The following is a 20,986-nucleotide window of genomic DNA, read 5'->3' as shown; positions in this document are numbered from 1 at the left end:
GGGCAGGCGCGCCCCCACCCTCGTGGCTAGGGTGTGGGCCCCCTGGTCTTCATCTTTTGCAAGGATTTTTTATTATTTCCAAAAAGATGTTCCATGAAGTTTTAGGTCATTCCAAGAACTTTTGTTTCTGCACATAAATAACACCATGGCAATTCTGCTGAAAACAGCGTTAGTCCGGGTTAGTTCCATTCAAATCATGCAAGTTAGAGTCCAAAACAAGGGCAAACATGTTTGGAAAAGTAGATACGACGAAGACATATCAACTCCCCCAAGCTTAAACCTTTGCTTGTCCTCAAGCAATTCAGTTGACAAACTGATAGAGGCGAGGGTCCCGATCTTTCAATGAGATGATAACTTTCGATTTGGTGGAGACGACTTTGACGATCCGACTACAAATGTCCACGACGTTGCGCCTTAGCAATCGCTAAACCAACTCTAAGAGGTTATTGACCATGCTGGAGCATGATCAACCTGACCACGAAGGTCTATTCCTGCAAGCAATCGAAGAACAAGCAAGAATATGATTAAGCAATCTGAATATTGCGAGTATGGATGAAGTATTGATAAAAGTGGGGTTTCATAAGCGGTCTTGGTCTGGTCGTTGGACACAAACGAAGTACACGAAGTTGCAATGATGGCTAACTTTTAACTAAATAAAACCCAAGGCTAAACGATGCCTTAAGGGCTATATTTATAGGGAAAAGAGAGGGGATTTTGTCCACCCTTGGCAAGGTGGGACTAAAACACCTCCTAAGTCGTTTTCCCTACAATATGGACTCTAAAAATAGATTACATGGGCCTGGCCCAAAATAAGGTGGCGCAACACCAATAATAAGCTATGGACGAAATTTCTGAAAGGCCATCTTGTATATTTCGTCCATCTTCTTGTATGTCATCATGGTGGCTTCAAAGTCCGGAAATCTCCACTTGAACATCCGTTCTTGTTCTCTTCGCACGCGCCTTCATCTCCGTGCTTGACCATGATCCAATGTTCAACCTTCTTGTCCGTGCTAGGCCCTTCAATAGCAAGCAACACAAATGTATCTAAGTTAGGCATCATCATATTCTCATGAACACTAGAAACATTATCAAGAAACGAAAGTACCTGATAATTTAATTGGCGTATCTGAGCTCTAGCAACTATTCCAAGATGTAAAACAGTAGGGGATATGGGTGTAAATGTGGTAGCCATGTCCTCATCATCCTCCCCTTCTTGAAAACAAAGCCGTCCTCAGCGTTGTTGAATCTGAAATCTGGCTAAGAAAAGAGACAAGGTGTACATGCTGTATATGTATATGTCATCCATTTTCACTGATCTCAATTGGGGCACATGTGACAAAGCCAATATATTATCACAAGAGGTCAAAGGCATGAAAATATTGCAACTCAGTTTGCACATATAAGTGAAGCTCTTATTCATATGAAAAGACTGACAATGCTTATCATTAAACCATCCCAACATTGATGAACCATCACAAAGATTAGAGGTCATATCAAAATGATTAAACATTGGCACAATTATTTTGAAACGTATTTGATCCAAATCTGATTTATTCCCTGATTCACTTGATTCTTTTGCATCGATAGTTAATTCAATGGGTTCAATCAAAATTGTTTGATCACATGGTAAAGTCAAATCATGAACATAGTCTTCTAAAATAGCTGGTCTGATCATAGTAGTGGGTAGCTCATCGTATGGTTCATTGAAATTGACAAGGCATTCATCATACTCATGTGGAGGGGGGAGATCGGTACCTTTGTCATTACCTCTTACGATCAACTCAGATGTAGGCACTGTCGGTGGTGTTGTGTCACATGGTGGAGGTGATGTAGTCCTCACAACAATGGATGTAGTTGTCATAGAACGCCTAGTAGTTGAAATAACAACCATATCATCTCTTGAAATGTGCACCTTGTGCTTGTTCTCTTTGAGGGCAACACGTCGTTTTATTTCCTGTTCAGCTTTACAAGCGACACGAAACAAACGATCCATAGTATAACACTCTTCATGAATTAGTATCTCGTGAATATCAATGTTTAATCCTCCCCAAAATCTATCCATAAAATCTTCTTCACTTTCTTCTAAAGAGGAATGCAACAAGGTAGTTTGTAAAGCATCATAATATTTCGTTACGGTGTCACTACCTTGTTTTAAATGTTGCAACTTTTTAATCATGTCACGAGTATAATAAGCGGGAACGAATGTATGTCGCATGGCAAGGTTCAAATCATCCCAAGTAGTAGGTATATCATTAGGGTGTAACGACAATATTCACTCCACCAAACTACAACATAACCAGTGAAAGAACCAACCGCAACCTTAACTTTTTTACGTTCATCAAAATTATTGGAAGCAAATATATTATTTATGTCAAACTCCCATTCAATATATAAAGAAGGTCTAAAACGGCTATTAAATGATGGTATAGAAACATTAACCTGATCATGTGCATTTGGATGTTTGTGCACCACTCATGACGGTTGTGGTATTTGCATAGGTGATGGCACGTCTCCCACGATAGACAAACCCCATGAATTGACTCTAGATCCTGTCATGATTAGTAGAAACAAGAAACAAAATCCAAAAATAATGTTCCTATGAACTACTGGGAAGTGATGGTAAAATGCTCACAGTATAGCAAATCAAAGTCTTACAAGTTCTTACCATGCAGCAGGTGATGACCGGCAACCAGGGGTGTCAAATAACTCCGAGAGTTGGGTAAAGCAATTGCCAGGTGAACGTATGCATACACGGTGTAGAAATATGTGGAGCTGGGTTGGCTTTATATATGTGGGAAAAAATGCTACAACCACGTTAATTAATGCAAGTTGAGTAATCGCTCAAAGTAGTCGAGTGCTGGCCCTAGGTTAGACCGTGCTAGAGACGCGAGCCTAAGACAGAGACGAATTCTCAAGATGTTGCCAACACCACACTTTGGTACAAGCCTCCTTCCACTTTTTTTCCACTCCAAAGTAACCATAGCACCTACTAGTTTATAGCACAACAAAGCACCACTGATTTTTTTCTTTCTCCAAAGTGCAAATGTGCCCACTAGAATATGCAATCAACAAACAAGTTGAGCTCAACAACAATGGTGCTCCAAGACGGTGATGAACGCCAGCAGCGGATGAATGGTGGTGATAGCGACAACGGTGGCGAAGAAAATTAGTGGCAAAGAAACATCACAATGAAGTGGATGATGGTGTGAGTGGACGCGGCGTGAACAAAAAGTGACTAGAACTCGAAACCCTAATGACTAGATGCTAAGAAACCAGCAACTCGACACACGATGCAACCAAAAATTCAACAATGCAAAAACTATGTGGCAATGGCGAAAAGGCTCGGACTGTCTTGGACATGGATGAACAAATCTAACTTTTTTTGTGGCTTTTCTTGGACTCTAGGTATGAAGAACAGATGCAATCTAGACTATGAAAAATTGGAAAATCTCACCGAGCAACCTAAAAACTGATACCACTTGATAGAGGCGAGGGTCCCGATCTCTCGATGAGATGATAACTATCGATTTGGTGGAGACGACTTTAACGATCCGACTAAAAACGTGCATGACGTTGCGCCTTAGCAATCGCTAAACCAACTCCGAGAGGTTATTGACCACGTTGGAGCATGATCAACCTGACCACGAAGGTCTATTCCTGCAAGCAATCGAAGAACAAGCAAGAATATGATTAAGAAATCTGAATATTGCGAGTATGGATGAAGTATTGATAAAAGTGGGGTTTCATAAGCGGTCTTGGTCTATTCGTTGGACACAAACGAAGTACACAAAGTTGCAACGATGGCTAACTTTTAACTAAATAAAACCCAAGTCTAAATGATGCCTTAAGGGCTATATTTATAGGGAAAGAGAGGGGGTTTTGTCCACCCTTGGCAAGGTGGGACTAAAACACCTCCTAAGTCGTTTCCCCTACAATATGGACTCTAAAAAAAGATTACATGGGCCTGGCCCAAAATAAGGTGGCGCAACACCAATAATACGCTATGGACGAAATTTCTGAAAGGCCATCTTGTATATTTCTTCCATCTTCTTGTATGTCATCATGGTGGCTTCAAAGTCCAGAAATCTCCACTTGAACCTCTGTTCTTGTTCTCTTCACATGCACCTTCATCTCCGTGCTTGCATGCTCCAATGTTCAACCTTCTTGTCCGTGCTAGGCCCTTCAATAGCAAGCAACACAAATGTATCTAAGTTAGGCAGCATCATATTCTCATGAACACTAGAAACATTATCAAGAAACGAAAGTACCTGATAATTTAATTGGCGTATCTGAGCTCTAGCAACTATTCCAAGATGTAAAACAGTAGGGGATATGGGTGTAACTGTGGTAGCCATGTCCTCATCACAAACTGAAAGTGATAAAGAAAAACTTTTACAAACTCTGTTTGATCTTGTTGTTGTAAATATGTAAAGCCAACATTCAAGTTTTCAGCAAAGATTATGAACTAACCATATTCACAATAACACATAGGTCTCATGTTTACTCATATCAATGGCATAATCAACTAGTGAGCAATAATAATGAATCTCGGATGACAACACTTTCTCAAAACAATCGTAATATGATATAACAAGATGGTATCTCGCTAGCCCTTTCTGAGACCGCAAAACATAAATGCAGAGCACCTTTAAAGATCAAGGACTGACTAGACATTGTAATTCATGGTAAAAGAGATCCAGTCAAGTCATACTCAATGTAAACTAATAGTAATGAATGCAAATGACATCGGTGCTCTCCAACTGGGGCTTATTAATAAGAGGATGATGACTCAACATAAAAGTAAATAGATAGACCCTTCGCAGAGGGAAGCAGGGATTTGTAGAGGTGCCAGAGCTCAGTTTTGAAATAGAGATGAATAATATTTTGAGCGGTACACTTTCATTGTCAACATAACAACCAAGAGATGGCGATATCTTCCATGCTACACACATTATAGGCGGTTCCCAAATAGAATGGTAAAGTTTATACTCCCCCTCCACCAACAAGCATCAATCCATGGCTTGCTTGAAACAACGAGTGCCTCCAACTAACAAGAGTCCCAGGGGGAGTTTTGTTTGCAATTATTTTGATTTAGTTTGCATAAAGCATGGGATTGGGCATCCCGGTGACCAGCCACTTTCTCGTGAGTGAGGAGCGGAGTCCACTCCTCTTGAAAATAACCCACCTAACATGGAAGATACGGACAACCCTAGTTGATACATGAGCTATTCGAGCATACAAAACAGGATATTTATTTGAAGGTTTAGAGTTTGGCACATAAAAATTTACTTGGAACGGCAGGTAGATACCGTATATAGGTAGGTATGGTGGACTCAAATGGAATAACTTTGGGGTTTATGGAGTTGGATGCACAAGCAGCATTCCCACTTAGTACAGGTGAAGGCTAGCAAAAGACTGGGAAGCGACCAGCTAGAGAGCGTCAACAGTCATGAACATGCATTAAAATTAATCAACACCGAATGCAAGCATGAGTAGGATATAATCCACCATGAACATAAATATCGTGAAGGCTATGTTGATTTTCTTTCAACTACATGCATGAACATGCGCCAAGTCAAGTCACTTAAATCATTCAGAGGAGGATACCACCCTATCATACCACATCACAACCATTTTAATAGAATGTTGGCATGCAAGGTAAACCATTATAAGCTCCTAGCTAATCAAGCATGGCACAAGAAACTATGATCTCTAGTTGTCATCGCAAACATGTTTATTCATAATAGGCTGAATCAGGAACGATGAACTAATCATATTTACAAAAACAAGAGAGGTCAAGTTCATACCAGCTTTTCTCATCTCAGTCAGTCCATCATATATCGTCATGATTGCCTTTCACTTGCACGGCCGAATGATGTGAATAATAATAACAGTGCACGTGCATTGGACTAAGCTGGAATATGCAAGCATTCAATAAATAGGAGAAGACAAGGCAATATGGGCTCTTTTGTCAGATCAACAATAATGCATATAAGAGCTACTTCAACAATTTAATCATGGTCTTCTCCTATCGACCCCCAAAGAAAAGAAAAGAAATAAAATTATTTACACGGGAAAGCTCCCAACAAGTAAAAGAAGAAAAGGAAATCTTTTTGGGTTTTCTTTTTAATTACTACTACAAGCATGGAAAGTAAACTAATTAAAAGCTACAACTAATTTTTTTTGTTTTTCTTAAGGTTTATTAAACACACAAGAAGAAAGCATAAAAAGGAAAATAAACTAGCATGGATGATACAATGAAAAAGTATGAGCACCGACATCTAGCAATGAGTGTGTGAACATGAATATAATGTCAGTGAGAAATACATACTCCCCCAAGCTTAGGCTTTTGGCGTAAGTTGGTCTATGGCCACGGCTGGTCTGGCGGATATCCATTATAATAGTTGGGGTCGTACTGAGATGAAGAAGACTCCGACTGCCACTAGTTGGCAATCATTTCTGGATCCAATGGTAATTAGACTATCATGGAGGATCAACTTGTGGTTTCGGCTCTGGCTCTGTGGCTGATGTAGGGTTCCGGTAGGCGTGAATAGCCTCTAACGGAACAAGGTACTAGTCTGCAGATAAATCAAACAAGGAAGGAGTAGGCAAGGTAATAGTCTCAGGATGATGTTTATGAAAGAACAATTTGTATTTAAGCTCCCCTTCCCTATTCTTAACAATAAAATCATGTGCCACCATACTTTTATAATCTAGATAAACAGTGGGCAGCAATTTTTCTTCCTTCTCATAATGCCTAATAGTTATGTTAAAATGTGCAGCTAGACGTGAAGCATAGATGCCTCCAAAGATGGGGCCCTTCGTATGGGTCGGACTTAACCGTCCATACTAACAGAGTTATCAGAGAATAAACCATGGACCAAAATAATAATATCAGGAACACTAAGGTTTCCACAGTTTCCGCGACCAATTAAGCAACGACTAGCAAATATTGCAAAGTAGCGTACAACAGCAAAATGTATGCTAGTGATTCATGCATCGGAAACCTTCCTCGTTTCCCCTACAGTGATGGTATCAATAAACCCATCCACATCGCTGCAATGTGGTTCCTCTATTGTGCCCTCGAAAGGGATCAAACAAACCCGAAAAAGTCATAAAGTGACATCTCCTTATGCTCATCATATAAATAAAAATCCACCGTAGGTGGTGAGCTCCTAGCATGGAAATGAAAGTTTTGCACAAAGATATTGGTGAGTAAGAGATACTGTGCGCGTTGGTTGTGGAGGAAGGCGGTGAGGCCTGCATTCTCAGCCAATTCATAAAAATCGTCATAAATCCCGGTTGCTCTCAAGAAATCATCGGAAGGCCATTCACACGGCCGAACCTCCGCGGTGCGAGGCAGATTATACTTGGGCTTCTCTGCTTTTTCATTTTGCTTTTCCTTCGAGCTTCGGCTCGATGAGCCCCTAAAAAATCTCTTCATTATTTTCTGAAAAATTCTGAAATTTTTAGTAACTTCAAAATAAAAGTAAACCAAACTCAACAAAATTGATAGCAACAACTCCTACAAGTGCCTAGAGCCTATATCATGCTTTAGAACTACTTTTGACCATGTAAATTTGACATGCAAGCTCAAGAACATGGTCACCTAGGCAGCACAAATTTGCAATGGATAAAGCACTAGAACAAAAACTAATTGGACCAATGGAGGAGTCACATACCAAGGAACAATCTCCCCAAGCAGTTTTGTGAGAGGTGCTTTGAGCAAGGAGATCGAAAATGGCAGCAAAATGAGCTTGAACTCGTGCTTGAGCTGGATATTCGTGTTTGTGGGAGGAAGAAGGAGTGTTTGGGTACAGGAATAAGTGGAGGAGGGCCACCATGGGCCCACGAGGCAGGGGGGCGTGCCCAGGGGGGTAGGGCGTGCCCTCCACCCTCGTGGCCAGGTGGATGCCCCTCCTGTTGTGTTCTCAGTGCCAAATATTCTCAAATATTTCAGAAAAAGTCATATTTAAATTTCAGGGCATTTGGAGAACTTTTATTTTCGGGGTATTTTATATTGCACGGATAATTCAGATAACAGACGGAAAATACTTATTTTTATTTTATTTAATATAAATAACAGAAAGTAAAATGAGGGTACAGAGAGTTGTGCCTTCTAGTTTCATCCATCTCATGCTCATCAAAAGGAATCCAGTAACAAGGTGGATCAAGTCTTGTTAACGAACTCATTCCGAATAACAAGGAACCGGAGAAATTTTGAATAACACTATGTTACCCCAATGGGGATATGCACATCCCCAATAGTAAGAATATCATATTTCTTCTTGACAGTAGGAAGATGAAATTCAAAACCTCCAAATATAATCGATGGAATTTTTCCAATAGAGTTGATACTATGAACTTGAGGTTGTTTCCTCGGAAAGTGTACCGTATGCTCATTACCATTAACATGAAAAGTGACATTGCCTTTAGTGCAATCAATAACAGCCCCTGCAGTATTCAAAAAGGGTCTTCCAAGAATAATAGACATACTATCATCCTCGGGAATATCAAGAATAACAAAGTCCGTTAAAATAGTAACGTTTGCAACTATGATGACCCACAAGTATAGGGGATCTATCGTAGTCCTTTCAATAAGTAAGAGTGTCGAACCCAACAAGGAGCAGAAGGAAATGATAAGCGGTTTCCAGCAAGGTATTCTCTGCAAGTACTGAAATAAGTGGTAACAGATAGTTTTGTGATAGGATAATTTGTAACGAGCAACAAGAACAAAATTAAATAAAGTGCAGCAAGGTGGCCCAATCCTTTTTGTAGCAAAGGACAAGCCTGGGCAAACTCTTATATAGAGAAAAGCGCTCCTGAGGACACATGGGAGTATCATCAAGCTAGTTTTCATCACGTTCGTATGATTCGCGTTCGGTACTTTGATAATTTGGTATGTGGGTGGACCAGTGCTTGGGTACTGTCCTTACTTGGACAAGCATCCCACTTATGAGAACCTCTATTGCAAGCATCCGCAACTACAACAAAAGTATTAAGGTAAACCTAACCATAGCATGAAACATATGGATCCAAATCAGTCCCTTACGAAGCAACGCATAAACTAGGGTTTAAGCTTCTGTCACTCTAGCAACCCATCATCTACTTATTACTTCCCAATGCCTTCCTCTAGGCCCTAATCATGGTGAAGTGTTATTTAGTCGACGTTCACATAACACCACTAGAGGAGAGACAACATGCATCTCATCAAAATATCGAACGAATACCAAATTCACATGACTACTAATAGCAAGACTTCTCCCATGTCCTCAGGAACAAACATAACTACTCACAAAGCATATTCATGTTCATAATCAAAGGGATATTAATATGCATATAGGATCTGAACATATGATCTTCCACCAAATAAACCAACTAGCATCAACTACAAGGAGTAATTAACACTACTAGCAACCTACTAGCACCAATCCCGGACTTGAAGACAAGAACTGGATACAAGAGGTGAACTAGGGTTTTGAGAGGAGATGGTGCTGATGAAGATGTTGATGGAGATTGCCCTCTCCCGATGAGAGGAGCGTTGGTGATGACAATGGCGATGATTTCCCCCTCCCGAAGGGAAGTTTCCCCAGCAGAACAGCTCTGCCGGAGCCCTAGATTGGTTCCGCCAAGGTTCCACCTCGTGGAGGCTGAGTTTCGTCCGAGGAGATGGCTTCTGATTTTTTCCTCATCGAAAGACTTCATATAGCAGAAGATGGACATCGGAGGGCCACCAGGGGGCCCACGAGGTAGGGGGCGCACCCCCACCCTCGTGGGCAGGGTGTGGCCCCCCTGGTGAACTTCTTGCACTCAATATTGTTTATATATTCTGAAAACGTCTTCCGTGAAGTTTCAGGACTTTTGGAGCTGTGCAGAATAGGTCTCTAATATTTGCTCCTTTCTAGCCCAGAATCCCAGCTGCCGGCAGTCTCCCTCTTTATGTAAACCTTGTAAAATAAGAGAGAATAGGCATAAGTATTGTGATATAATGTGTAATAACATCCCATAATGCAATAAATACCGATATAGAAGCATGATGCAAAATGGACGTATCAACTCCCCCAAGCTTAGACCTTGATTGTCTTCAAGCGAAAGCCAAAGTCGAAAAATATGTCCACATATTTAGAGATAGAGGTGTCGATAAAAATAAAATATGGACATGAGGGCATCATCATTATTCTTAGAACAACAACTTATATAATTCTTGTCATATGATTTCTTATGCTAGAGTAATAATTCAATCACAATTTCAAGTATGAATCATAAACTTCATTGAAAACTAACAAACTGTAATCTCAGTCATTGGAGCAATTGCAATTTATCATAACATAGGAAAGAGTCAATGTATAAGATATTTTCAGCAAGTCCACATACTCAACTATCATATAGTATTTTACAATTGCTGACACTCACGCAATACTTATGGGTATGGAGTTTTAATCGGACACAGAGAAAGATAGGGGCTTATAGTTTTGCCTCCCAACGTTTTACCTCAAGGGTAATGTCAACAATAATAGTTCATGAAAACTCACATCCAATTAGCCATATATACCAGGATCTTTCCAACATACTGTGCTTGCCAAAGGATAAAATGTAAAAAGGAAGGGTGAAGATCACCATGACTCTTATGGAAGGTAGAAGATAAAAGTAAAAGATAGGCCCTTCGCAGAGGGAAGCAGATGTTGTCATGCGCTTTTATGATTGGATGCACAAAATCTTAATGCGAAAGAACGTCACTTTATATTGCCACTTGTGATATGGACCTTTATTATGCAGTCTGTCGCTTTTATTTCTTCCATATCACACGATCGTATAAAGCTTATTTTCTCCCACACTAATAAGTCATACATATTTAGAGAGCAATTTTTATTGGTTGCACCGATGACAACTTGCTTGGAGGATCTTACTCAATCCATAGGTAGGTATGGTGGACTCTCATGGCAAAACTGGTTAAGGGTATTTGGAAGCACAAGTAGTATCTCTACTTGGTGCGATGAATTTGGCTAGCATGAGGGGGAAAGGCAAGCTCAACCATGTTGGATGATCCATGACAATATAATTTATCTCAGATGTAAGAAAACATAACCCATTACGTTGTCTTCCTTGTCCAACGTGAACTCTTTAGCATGTCATATTTTAACGAGTGCTCACAATCATAAAAGATGTCCAAGATAGTATATTTATATGTGAAGACCTCTCTTTCTTTATTACTTCCTATTAATTGCAACGATGACCAAAACTATGCTTGTCAACTCTCAACAACTTTTATTCATCATACTTTTTCTATGTGAGCTCATTACTCTCCATAAGATCCATATGATCTTTTTGTTTCCTTTTTTTATTCTTTTTCTTTTCTTTTATTCACTTAGGATCATGGCAAAATAATCAAGCCCTTGACTCAACACTAATCTTTATTATATATATAGCTCATGGACTCGATTACATAGAGGAATTATAAAGCAAAACTCACAACTAGATCATACTAAGAACGTTTATTCTACTAGATCAAGATATTACCAAAAGGACCGAACTAAGAAAAACGGTAAAGATAAAAGTGATGGTGATACGATACCGGGGCACTCCCCCACGCTTGGCAGTTGCCAAGGGGAGTGCCCATACCAGATACTCAATTCTTCTTGGTTGGTGGAGAAGGTGATGGTTTTGTTGATGGCGTAGGCTTTTTCCTTAATTTGCGCTTGAGGACAAAATTTTGGCCCCTTAGGTCCTCGATCTCCTGTTCCAGGCTCAGTATCTTTTTGCATAGTTCCTCCTTGTTTTCCTGCAAGAGGCAAAAAGGGATAAAATCGATCTTAGGTTTCTTTACTCTACCCGAGAGGCTTGACTTTTTGAACTCCACATGCATGTCCCTAGGTTGAGGTAGTGGGACTTCATCTTCATCTGAGATCGTCTCCTCCTTTCCCTTGGGTTCATAGTCCTCTTCTTCTTCCGTAGTCCAACCACAATGCTCCACATCCCCATAGACCTTAGGATTTGCAAGGTAATCAGCCACATAGCTTTCTCCTTCCGAATCCTGGGACGACATGTTGCTCTATCTGCAATAGGACAACTCAAAACAAAGACAAGAGATATTTGCGTGATACGGGAGTCAAAACCCCGGGAGATTATATAATGAATTTTTACCGACCAAAATACGTGTCGTGTACGAAAACGGAGTCTGAAGAGCGCACGAGGTGCCCACGAGGTATGGGGGCGCGCCCAGGGGGGTAGGGCGCGCCCTCCACCCTCGTGGAGCCCTCGTGTCCTTCCCGAACTGCTTCTTATTTTTCTATTTTTCTAAATATTCCAAAACGGAGAAATATTGCCTTAAAACTGTTTTGGAGTCGGTTTACTTATCATACCACATACCTATTTCTTTTCGGAGTCTGAAACGTTCCGAAAAGTGTCCCTTATGTATTGCTCCGGGGTTACGGTTTCAATAACATTGGTTTCAACATTTATGGGATTACCAGAGATATAATGTTTGATTCTTTGACCGTTCACCACCTTCGGATTTGTGCCTTTGAAGTTGTTGATTTTTATGGCACCGGAACGATAGACCTCCTCGATAATGTAAGGACCTTCCCATTTAGAGAGAAGTTTTCCTGCAAAAAAAACTTAAACGAGAGTTGTATAGCAATACATAATCACCTACATTAAACTCACGCTTTTGTATCCTTTTATCATTCCATCTTTCAACTTTTTCTTTAAACAACTTGGCATTTTCGTAGACTTGGGTTCTCCATTCATCGAGTGAGCTAATATCAAATAACCTCTTCTCACCGGCAAGTTTAAAATCATAATTGAGCTCTTTAACAGCCCAATATGCCATGTGTTCTTGTTCGAGAGGTAAGTGACATGCTTTTCCATAAACCATTTTATACAGAGACATACCCATATGATTTTTATATGCATTTCTATAGGCCATAATGCATCATCAAGTTTCTTGGACCAATTCTTTCTAGATCTATTAACAGTCTTTTGCAAAATTAATTTGAGCTCTCTATTACTCAATTCTACTTGACCACTAGACTAAGGGTGATAAGGGGATGAAATTCTATGATTAACATCATACTTAGCAAGCATTTTACGGAAAGCACCATGAATAAAATGTGAACCACCATCAGTCATTAAATATCTAGGGACTCCAAATCTTGGAAAAATAACTTCTTTAAGCATTTTAATAGAAGTGTTATGATCAACACTACTAGTTGGAATAGCTTCTACCCACTTAGTAACGTAATCAACAGCAACTAAAATATGTGTATATCCATTAGAGGAAGGAAAAGGTCCCATATAGTCAAAGCCCCAAACATCAAATGGTTCAATAACGAGTGAATAGTTCATAGGAATTTCTTGACGTCTACTAATATTACCAATTCTTTGACATTCATCACAAGATAAGACAAACTTACGAGCATCCTTGAAGAGAGTAGGCCAATAAAAACCAGATTGCAATACCTTATGTATAGTTCTATCTCCAGCATGGTGTCCTCCATAAGCTTCAGAGTGACATTTGCGTAGGATCTGTTCCTGTTCATGCTTAGGTACAAAACGTCTAATAACACCATCTACTCCTTCTTTATAAAGATGTGGTTCATCCCAAAAGTAATGCCTCAAATCATAGACGAACATTTTCTTTTGCTGGTATGTGAAACTAGGTGGTATAAACTTAGCAACAATGTAATTAGCATAATCAACATACCATGGAGTAGTATGAGAAGCATTTATGACATTTAATTGCTCATCAGGAAAGCTATCATCAATAGGAAGTGGGTCATCAAGCACATTTTCTAACCTAGACAAGTTGTCTGCAACGGGGTTCTCAGCTCCCTTTCTATCAACAATATGTAAGTCAAATTCTTGTAGCAAGAGAACCCATCTAATAAGTCTAGGTTTAGCATCTTTCTTTTCCATAAGATATTTAATAGCAGCATGATCAGTGTGAATAGTTACTTTAGAATCAACAATATAAGGTCTGAACTTATCACAAGCAAATACAACTGCTAAGAATTCTTTTTCAGTAGTAGCATTCTTTGAGCATTGTCTAGGGTTTTACTAGCATATTGAATAATGTTTAATTTCTTATCAACTCTTTGCCCTAGAATAACACCTACATCATAATCACTAGCATCACATGTAATTTCAAAGGGTAAATTCCAATCAGGTGGCTGAACAATAGGGGCAGAGATCAGTGCTTTCTTAAGTATTTCAAATGCTTCTACACAATCATCATCAAAGACAAATTGTATATCTTTTTGTAATAAATTAGTCAGAGGCCGAGAAATTTTTGAGAAGTCCTTAATGAACCTCCTATAAAATCCGGCGTGACCAAGGAAACTTCTTATACCTTTGATGTCCTTGGGGCATGTCATCTTTTCAATAGCATCAACCTTGGCTTTATCAACTTCAATACCTCTTTCAGAAACTTTATGCCCCAAGACAATACCTTCATTAACCATAAAGTGTCGCTTCTCCCAATTCAAGACAAGATTAATTTCTTCACATCTCTGCAAAACTCGATCAAAGTTTCTCAAGAAATCATCAAAAGAAGATCCATAGAGGGAGAAATCCTCCATGAAAACCTCACAAATCTTTTCACAAAAGTCAGAGAATATAGCCATCATGCATCTTTGAAAGGTAGCAGGTGCATTACATAAACCAAAAGGCATACGTCTATAAGCAAAAGTACCAAAATGGCAAGTAAAATTAGTCTTTGATTGATCTTTAGCTGACACGTGTATTTGAGAGAAACCAGAATAACCATATAGAAAGCAAAAATGTGTATGTTTGGATAATCTTTCTAGCATTTGATCGATAAAAGGTAAGGGGTAATGATCCTTTTTAGTGGCCTTATTTAATTTGCGGAAATCAGTTACCATCCTATAACCTATAATAATTCTTTGATGAATCAATTCATCTTTATCATTAGGAACAACAGTAATACCTCCCTTCTTAGGGACACAATGGACATGACTTACCCACTGACTATCAGCAACGGGATAGATTATACCTGCCTCAGGAGCTTTAGTATTTCCTTTCTTACCACTTCTTTCATTTTAGGATTCGGTCGTCGTTGATGTTCACGAACTGGTTTAGCATCTTCTTCCAAATTTATTTTATGTTGACATAGAGTGGGACTAATGCCCTTAAGATCATCAAGAGTATACCCAATAACAGCAAGGTGCTTCTTCAGAGTTTTCAATAATCTCTCTTCCTCATGCTCTCAAAGTTAGCACTAATAATAATAGGATATATCTTTTTCTCATCAAGATAAGCATATTTAAAAGTATCAGGCAACAGTTTAAGCTCAAACACGGGATCACCCTTGGGTGGAGGAGGATCCCCTAGGATTTCATGTAACGACCCGACCCAAAATCGGTCAAGTCTCTGTGTAGCTGTACCATCCCAAGATCATGCTGGCACACACAGTACATTGATGAAAAGATTCAAAGTTCAATCACACCTGAATTTATTACACGATTCTCATATTGAGTCTTTATTACAATAGAATAAATTCGGCCGAAGGCCAACTCATGAGAAATAAACTAAATAAGCAGCGGAAGCGTAGACAAATAGCGAGTCCATCCGACTCCATAAGGCAATCGCCAAGCATGGATCGTAGCCTCACTCCTGGTTGGAAAACTCCTCTACAACATAAGATGTTGCAGCCGTGTAGGTCAGCATTTTGAATATGCTGGCAAGTCATAGAGAGAACAACAATAATAATGCTAACACTATATGCAATTTAGCTGTGGGGCTCTAAGTTTTATGTTTCTGCGAAAAAGCCAATTTTTCCCTATGACAAAAGGACTTTCTTGCAATTACTAAAAAATGTTGGTTGTTATTGAGATGGTTCCACCAACCAATGTCTCATTCCCAATTATTAAATAACCCCTCAATTAATTTATTATGTTCAGTGTTGAGATTTTCGAAATACTCCAATTTCCAGAGGCTCATCTGTCCGTAACCGGGGACACGGCTAATCGATTAGGTTGTTACTCTACAGAGTCTTGTGCACTTCACCCGTAAGAATCGTTCCCTCCTTTATGTCCTCGCACTGTCTGGTGTTTGAAGACGGGATGAACGAAACAGGGTCTTCCGTAGAATTTCTCTGAGCACTACCGATACCCATCCATGTCCTACCGTTCTTCTACATCTGCTGGCACCGTCCGTCCAGAGTCATGCCTAAGGTCAACCTAGCCAGAGCCCATAATGTCTTGCGGCCGCACATGTAAGCTTCCAGTCAAGGGGTATCCATCCGTCTCTTCGTGGCTGGGTGAAGCTTTCCGCAAGATGTCATGGCGCTTCTCCATGCATCCCGGCCATCCGTTGGTTTCTCCAGGGTGCCCGTCAACCATCCTCCACCCAGTAGTGAATTAGAAGTCCGCAGTTTTCTCAGACTCGCAAGATATTATCGGAGATTTATTGAGAATTTCTCCAAGATTGCTAAACCCATGACCGAGCTGTTGAAGAAGGAAACCAAGTACATTTGGACCGAGGATTGTGAAGCCAGTTTTCAGGAGTTGAAGAAACGTCTGGTTACAGCCCCAGTACTCATTTTGCCGGACATACACAAGGATTATCAGGTGTATTGTGACGCTTCTCGTCAAGGGCTCGAGGAGTGCTCATGCAGGAAGGAAAAGTTGTAGCTTATACCTCCAGACAGCTACGACCTCACGAGATGAATTATGCCACACACGATTTGGAGTTAGTAGCCGTAGTGCACGCACTCAAGACGTGGAGACATTTCCTTGTCAGAAATAGTTGTGATGTTTACACGGATCATAAGAGCTTGAAGTACATTTTCACACAGGAGTTGAACCTCAGACAAAGGAGATGGCTTGAATTGATCAAGGACTATGATATGAGATTGCATTATCACCCAGGGAAAGCAAATGTTGTAGCAGATGCCTTGAGCGGTAAAAGCCATGTGAACACCCTCATAGCTGGAGGATTACCTCAGAATTTAGCCGACGATCTCAGAGATCTTCGATTGGAAATAGTACCAAGAAGATTTGTCACCACCTTGGATATTCAGTCCACTCTGACCGAAAAGATCCATGAAGTGCAGAAGACGGACAAGGAAATTGCAGAGATAAAGGAAAAGATGAGTAACGGAAAGGCTAAAGGTTTTCGTGAGGATGAACACGGAACTTTATGGTTCGAGGATCGTATCTATGTGCCTATTGACCCAGAGGTCCGGAAATTAATTCTTCAGGAGGCCCATGATTCACCATACTCGATTCACCCAGGCAACACCAAGATGTATCTGGACTTGAAGGAAAGTTTCTGGTGGACAGGTATGAAGAAGGACATTGCCGAGTACGTAGCAGTATGTGATGTTTGTCAGCGAGTAAAGGCGGAACATCAGAAGTTGGCAGGGTTACTTCAACCACTGCCGATTCCCGAGTGGAAATGGGAAAAACTTGGAATGGATTTTATCACAGGATTACCCAGGACCCGTTCAGGTTATGATTCTATCTGGGTAGTGGTTGATCACTTGAGCAAGGTAGCTCATTTCATTCCCGTGAAGACCACATATACTAGTGCTAAGTTAGCCAAGATATACATGACCAGGATCGTATGTCTGCATGGATCGACTCGGGATCCAACTGAGGGGTCGACTCGGGATCACGATCCCGAGAGGATCGCGGTGTCGGGCGCGCTTTGCGCGTGCTCCGGTGCGGCGTGTCGTGGGCGAGGGGTTAGGGATAGGGTGGGACCCCGGGTCAGTGAGAGGGAGAGAGGAGGCGGCGAGCGGTCGACCGAAGGGAAGGGTTCGGGCGTCGAGCGCTGGGGCAGGCCGGCTCGGTCGCTGGTGGGCTGCGGCTCGGTGCTGCTGGGCTTGCTGGCTCGGGCGTCGGCTGGGCCGGTTGGCCTGGCTCGCGCGTGGGTCTTTTTTTATATTTTTTTACGACAGCGAGAGAAAACTAATATAAGAGAAAACTATAATATTTTATATAGGACATATATATATATATCACTAAAATCAGAAAAATAAATCCTACAACGTGAACATTTTTCCAGAGGTAAAACAGAAACAAAATAAAAACATTTTTTGTAGATTCCAAATAAAAATCAAATTTGAATTCAAACTTTTTTTTGGCAATATTTTCTTTTGACATTTTTCTTTGGAGTGTCATGTTTACTCCTCTCATACTTTTGCTCAAGTATTTGTCAGGTATTTTTGAAATAAATTTCAATTGCCAAAATCAAATTCAAAATCAAATAAAACTCAAATGCCTCTGAAATTTCCAAATGCCACTCAAATCAAACAAAATGCATAGATGCTTAACTAATATTTGTAAAACATTCCAAATTGAAAATTTGGGATGCTACAAACCTACCCACCTTAAGATGAATCTCGCCCTCGAGATTCGGGTTGGCTAGCAAATAGGTGCGGGTGGTCTCGGCGGAGATCTTCTTCTCGCTCCCAGGTGGCTTCCTCCTCAGAGTGGTGGCTCCACAGAACCTTGCAAAATTTGATGATCTTGCTGCGGGTAACTCTGTTCGCAGTCTCAAGAATTCTGACGGGTTTCTCCTCATAAGTCAGATCACTATCCAGCTGTATGGCCTCTAGGGGCACTGTGTCTCTCAGAGGAATATCGGCCATCTCGGCATGGCATTTCTTCAGCTGGGATACGTGAAAGACATCGTGAACTCCTGACAATCCTTCTGGCAATTCCAGCTTATACGCAACTTCTCCTCTGTGTTCGAGGATTTTGTAGGGGCCAATGAACCTGGGCGCTAATTTTGCTTTAACCCCAAATCTCTTGATTCCACGAAGTGGGGACACACGGAGATATGCTCAATCTCCAACTTCATACGTTATCTCCTTGCGTTTACTGTCGGCATAACTCTTCTGTCTCGACTGGGCTATCTTGAGTCTATCTCGAATCAACTTGACTTTCTCTTCGGAGTCTCTGATAAGATCTGGACCAAAAACTTATCGGTCTCCAACACCATCCCACAACAATGGTGTTATGCACCTCCTGCCATATAGAGCTTTGAAAGGGGCCATCTTTAGACTGGTCTGATAGCTGTTGTTGTACGAGAACTCTGCGTATGGCAAATTGTCATCCCAGCTAGACCTGTAGTCTAGCGCACAGGCTCTCAACATGTCCTCCAGAATCTGGTTGACTCTTTCGGTCTGTCCATCTGTCTGCGGATGAAAAGCTGTACTGAACTGCAGCCTCGTACCCAAGGTTTCATGCAACTGATTCCAAAACTTTGAGGTAAATTGTGTTCCTCTGTCTGACACAATACTCCTCGGAACTCCATGCAGACATACGATCCTGGTCATGTATATCTTGGCTAACTTAGCACTAGTATATGTGGTCTTCACGGGAATGAAATGAGCTACCTTGCTCAAGTGATCAACCACTACCCAGATAGAATCATAACCTGAACGGGTCCTGGGTAATCCTGTGATAAAATCCATTCCAAGTTTTTCCCATTTCCACTCGGGAATCGGCAGTGGTTGAAGTAACCCTGCCAACTTCTGATGTTCCGCCTTTACTCGCTGACAAACATCACATACTGCTACGTACTCGGCAATGTCCTTCTTCATACCTGTCCACCAGAAACTTTCCTTCAAGTCCAGATACATCTTGGTGTTGCCTGGGTGAATCGAGTATGGTGAATCATGGGCCTCCTGAAGAATTAATTTCCGGACCTCTGGGTCATTAGGCACATAGATACGATCCTCGAACCATAAAGTTCCGTGTTCATCCTCACGAAAACCTTTAGCCTTTCCGTTACTCATCTTTTCCTTTATCTCTGCAATTTCCTTGTCCGTCTTCTGCACTTCATGGATCTTTTCGGTCAGAGTGGACTGAATATCCAAGGTGGTGACAAATCTTCTTGGTACTATTTCCAATCGAAGATCTCTGAGATCGTCGGCTAAATTCTGAGGTAATCCTCCAGCTATGAGGGTGTTCACATGGCTTTTACCGCTCAAGGCATCTGCTACAACATTTGCTTTCCCTGGGTGATAATGCAATCTCATATCATAGTCCTTGATCAATTCAAGCCATCTCCTTTGTCTGAGGTTCAACTCCTGTGTGAAAATGTACTTCAAGCTCTTATGATCCGTGTAAACATCACAACTATTTCTGACAAGGAAATGTCTCCACGTCTTGAGTGCGTGCACTACGGCTACTAACTCCAAATCGTGTGTGGCATAATTCATCTCGTGAGGTCGTAGCTGTCTGGAGGTATAAGCTACAACTTTTCCTTCCTGCATGAGCACTCCTCGAGCCCTTGACGAGAAGCGTCACAATACACCTGATAATCCTTGTGTATGTCCGGCAAAATGAGTACTGGGGCTGTAACCAGACGTTTCTTCAACTCCTGAAAACTGGCTTCACAATCCTCGGTCCAAATGTACTTGGTTTCCTTCTTCAACAGCTCGGTCATGGGTTTAGCAATCTTGGAGAAATTCTCAATAAATCTCCGATAATATCTTGCGAGTCTGAGAAAACTGCGGATCTCCTTGACTGAGGTGGGGGATTGCCAGTTGGTGGGGTCGTCCGCTATTCCTTCTCCTGAAATAACATGTCCGAGGAATCTGACTGCCTTCAACCAAAATTCACATTCGCTGAACTTGGCATATAACTGGTGTTCTCGGAGTTTCTCCAGGACTAGACGCAGATGTTCCTTACGCTCTTCCTCGCTCTTGGAGAAAACCAATATTTCATCGATGAACACCACGGCAAACTTGTCTAGATATTCCATAAATACCTTGTTCATCATGCTCATGAAATACGCAGAGGCATTAGTCAATCCGAATGACATGACGGTATAGTCATATAAACCATACCTGGTGGTGAAGGCTGTTTTGGGTATATCTTGTTCACGAATCTTCAGCTGATGATACCCTGATCGAAGTTTGATCTTGGAAAATACTTTGGCTCCGACTAGCTGATCAAATAAATCATTAATCATCGGTAGAGGGTACTTATTCTTGATGGTCACGTCGTTCAAT

This window comes from Triticum dicoccoides, chromosome 5A, assembly GCF_002162155.2.
Source record: "Triticum dicoccoides isolate Atlit2015 ecotype Zavitan chromosome 5A, WEW_v2.0, whole genome shotgun sequence".
Lineage (NCBI taxonomy): Eukaryota > Viridiplantae > Streptophyta > Magnoliopsida > Poales > Poaceae > Triticum > Triticum dicoccoides.
The sequence above is the reverse complement of the archived record's forward strand: the minus strand, read 5'-3'. Positions refer to the sequence as shown.